Source organism: Alligator sinensis, unplaced genomic scaffold, assembly GCF_000455745.1.
Source record: "Alligator sinensis unplaced genomic scaffold, ASM45574v1 scaffold144_4, whole genome shotgun sequence".
Taxonomy (NCBI): domain Eukaryota; kingdom Metazoa; phylum Chordata; order Crocodylia; family Alligatoridae; genus Alligator; species Alligator sinensis.
The window spans coordinates 414,143-418,283 of record NW_005842190.1 but is presented as its reverse complement, the minus strand read 5'-3'; the positions used below and the strand labels follow the sequence as shown (position 1 = coordinate 418,283).

Sequence of the window (4,141 nt, the reverse complement as noted above, 5' to 3'; positions counted from 1 at the left end):
ATAATAATGAAAGGGTGCAAGGTCAGATTCTGAACCTGTGAAACCTTGAAAATTATAGGCTTGATTATTTTTTTATATCTATTTTTATAGTCCTGGAAGGTTGAGTGTTGCAGGATTAATTTTACAATTGCAGACATATACTGATACATTTAGAGTTAACTTTATAAATACTTTGAGCAAGGGGGAGAGTCCCAAGTTCAGCTACAATACTCACTGGTGCTGGTGAGCTTTCCCTCCAGAAATGCTCACAATGAATTAGTTATGAATTAACTGGCATGTTATTTAAGTCCTCACCTTCAGGTCAAATTCTAAACTTAGAAAGCAGTAAAGGCACGACCACGTTGAGTAAAAAGGAGTACAGAACATACCAGGTAAGTTGACAATTAAACCTCAGTTATGGGATATTATTGGGAATTTGTCTAAGATCCTTTTGAAAGCATAATGGCTGTGCTGGACTCATTTACTTGCAAATTCTTAAGATATAACTTGCATTTTAAAACTGCCTTCTGTAAGTTTCCACAACACTCACTCCACCTCTGTGCCTATCCACATGGCACTACTGGTGTAATATAGAGTTGGGGGAAAATATAACTACTTAGGATAAAAACTTTTAAACTAGAGCCTCTAACTCAGAAGCTTGACACTTGGGTATCTTGTTGGGTATTAGTTTTGTCCTCGGAGGGGAAGATCTGTTCTTGGAGAAGGCTGGTGTCTTGTTTCTCTTCCAAGATTATTAATCAAATGTTAGCTAAATATAGACTCTTGTCTACAGCAGTGGGTAACAACTTTTTCAGACTTGAGGCACTGCTGCATAGACTTGCTTTCATAGACTGCTGCATAGCTCTTAGCTTTCTTTCACTCTTTCTGACTACCAGAGCTGATTTTCTGCTGCGGAGAGCAGAAAAACTGTGGATTTATATTTTAAATCTCTGGGTTTATCTTGTGAATCCTGTTTGTAAACAGTGCTAACATTGCATGGCAGTCTTGAAAGGCTCTCAAGGCATCCCATAGCCCCCTGGTTAAGAAGCACGTGTCTAGAGGAAGCAGCCCAAGACTCAGCTACCCCAAACCATGCTCTTGAACCTAACCTGGCCTGTCTCTTCTTTTTATTTCTTGTACCAGGCTTTGTACCAGTTTAACTGTTTTGGTTGTGGAGCTAGGATTTTATGCAGGTTGAGTTAAACCAGTACAGCCCCTGTGCTGGAGACTTAGTGATGCTTCTTTAATTGGTGGAGATGAGTCATGCTACTGTTAACGCCTTCCTCTCAGCAGAGTTGTGCTCCCATCCAGGTGCTGTCCTTTTCTAATTGCACTTTCCCTGGACTGCTGCTGGGGGCCAGCAATGCACGGGCCAGCCCTCCAGCCAGGTGCAGCGAGGGGATGGGGGAGGCTGGGCTGGATTAACCTTTTAGTGAGCCCTAAGCAGACAAACTCGTGGACCAGTCAAGACCCCAATCCCCACCCTGGTGCTGATGCCCATGAGAAGCAGGGCTTGGAGCCGCTGCTAGTTGTTAGGATGACAATATTTGGATCTTGGGGAGCACTGGATTTGCAGCTGAAACAAGGCTTTAACCTGTGGCCTAGCAAAAGCTGCTAACCACAAGGCAGAATGATATCTAAGCCAGCTATCTGCTTATGCTAAGTAACCATCTTAACTGTGTTAACCATTTTTCTGAAAAAAAGCAGCGATTCTGAGTGAGTCTGTGTGCTGTGAATGAGATGAAGCTTTAGGAATGTGGAAGATGGTACAAATGGAACAGAAAAAACAGATTGGACTGTGAAAAAACAACACATAATTGGTGACAGAATCTGAAAGGGAAGGTCTTGGAAAAGATTATCAAAGAGGCCATCCTTAACAGACTAGCTGAAGGCAATATCCTGAGGGATACCCAGCATGGGTTTGTTGCGGGTAGGTCTTGCTTGACCAGTCTCATTTCCTTTTATGACCAGGTGACTTATCACCTGGACAAGGGGGAAGAGATCGACGTTGTATAACTTGACTTTAAAAAAAATCCTTTGATCTGGTATCCCACGATCACCTCTTGGCTAAACTGGCTAACTGCGGCCTTGACCTCACCACGATCTGCTGGCTGGGGAATTGGCTCCGCTGTAGGACCCAGAGGGTGATGGTTGACGGGAGCCAATTGTCTTGGTGCACTGGGACCAGTGGGGTCCCTCAAGGCTCTGTCCTAGGGCCTATACTGTTTAACATCTTCATCAATGATGAGGACATTGGTGTCAGAAGTGGACTGGCCAAGTTTGCCAGTGACACCAAGATTACATTACAGATAAAATTGTTCTGCATGCATCCTGTAAAACAAATAGTGATGGAAAATAAATTAGAAGTTTCTAATAAATTAGAATTCTTCATGCTAGAATTGCTAGAGTACAGAGCAAGAATAAAGTCATGTTGACTTCAGCTCCATTTACACTTAAAAGAGGAATAGTGAGTGGATTCATGAAAAAGTAAAATAAGAAATGAAAGTGTGTGTCAAACCAATGTGATGCTGCGGCTTGTAAAGCGAGCAAAATGCTGGCTTGCATCCATAGAAGCTTCTCAAGCAAATTCTGGGATGTCATTCTCTTGGTGAGGCCGCAGCTGGAGTACTGCATCCAGTTTTGGGCTCCACAATTCAAAAAGGATGTGGAGAAGCTTGAGAGAGTCCAGAGGAGAGCCACATGCATGATCAGAGGTCAGGAAAACAAACCTTATGATGAGAGGCTGAGAGCCATGGGGCTCTTCAGCCTGGAAAAGCGCAGGCTCAGGGTGATCTAGTGGCCACCTATAAGTTTATCGGGGTGCTCATCAGGATCTGGGGGAACGGCTGTTCACCAGAGCGCCCCAAGGGATGACAAGATTGAACGGTCACAAACTCCACTGAGACCGATTCAGGCTGGACATGGGAATTAACTTCTTCACTGCTCGAGCCCCCAAGGTTTGGAATAGACTGCCGCCAGAGGTGGTTCAAGTACTCACTTTGAACGCCTTCAAGACACATTTGGATGCTTATCTTGCTAGAATCCTATGATCCCTGCTGACTTCCTGCCCCTGGGGCAGGGGGATGGACTCAGTGATCCTTCAGGGTCCCTTCCAACCCTAATGTCTATGAAATCTATGAAATAAATATATGCGAAAAGGTGAATGGTGATTGGTGAAGAAGCTTTCAGGTTTTGATCAAAGTCTGCCCATTGACCAAAGAAGAGGCATCAAGGTCTTAGACATGCGCTTATAACAAAAAGGCATGTAAATGAATGAAATGAATAGGCAGTTCCATGCTAATGAGGTGAACAGTAAACAGAGGCGGAGCTTGAGATAGGAGGGAGAGCTGGGTGGAACAAAGGAGTGAGGGTGGAGTGAATGTTAATGAGCATGAATCAAGGCGTATAAAATGGAAAAAGAACTATGGTTCACTGCAGGTCCCCTGGTTCACGGGCTGTGTGTCTGTGAGGGACCTTGTCCGAAGCTGTCTCCATTCTAAATAAAGCTGTTGCGAGCAATGCGTGCTGGTGTTTGCTCCCTGCTTGCTCTGGCTAATGAGTAACAGGACCCATGAGCCATTAGATCGTCATCTTCCTAGTCGTTGGGCGCCACACGGAGTCGGAGTCTAACACTAGGAAGCAGCCACCACGGTGGTGAGGCCAGCGGAGGGGAGTGGAAGGGAAGAGAAGTGGATGGGACCATTCGCACCCCTGCCACCAAGGGAAGGACCAGGGCCCCTGCAGCTCAGGGCCCTAGGCATGTGCCTACTTTGTCTATACGTTAATCCAGCCCCAGGGGGAGGGTCTCTCTTCTTGTATTGGCTTTATGATAGAGCTGGGAAGGAAGCTGGACAAGTCCCCTGCCCCTCAGGTCTCAGAAAGGAGTGCCTGAGCCTGGGTCCTGCCCCATCCCCTGACTGCTGAGGTTACCAGCGGATGCTGCACAGCCAGCCCCAAGCCCCCTCCCCGCCCTTCCCGAAGCAACATGGAGCCCCTCCCTTTCGTGCCAGGGCCGCGGCAGAGATGCACCCAGCGGTTGACTCGCACGCTGACGGGCCATTGGTGCCCATTGGGGGTAGAAGGGTCCTTGCACAGGGGGTGGGGAGAGGGCCTGGGAGCCAGTGTGAGGGCTGGGGGGGGTGTATGTCTATGAAGGAAAGAG

At 46.8% G+C, this 4,141-nt stretch overlaps 1 protein-coding gene across 1 annotated transcript in view; it reads left to right on the top strand.

Moving 5' to 3' along the window:
* Window positions 1–324: 324 nt before the first annotated feature.
* Window positions 325–4,141, top strand: part of LOC102378704 (inosine-uridine preferring nucleoside hydrolase-like) — a 21,047-nt gene continuing 17,230 nt past the window's right edge. The window contains exon 1 of the mRNA XM_025207219.1: window positions 325–371. The gene's annotated coding sequence lies outside the window, so the exon portion shown is untranslated. The remainder of the gene's footprint in view (window positions 372–4,141) is intronic.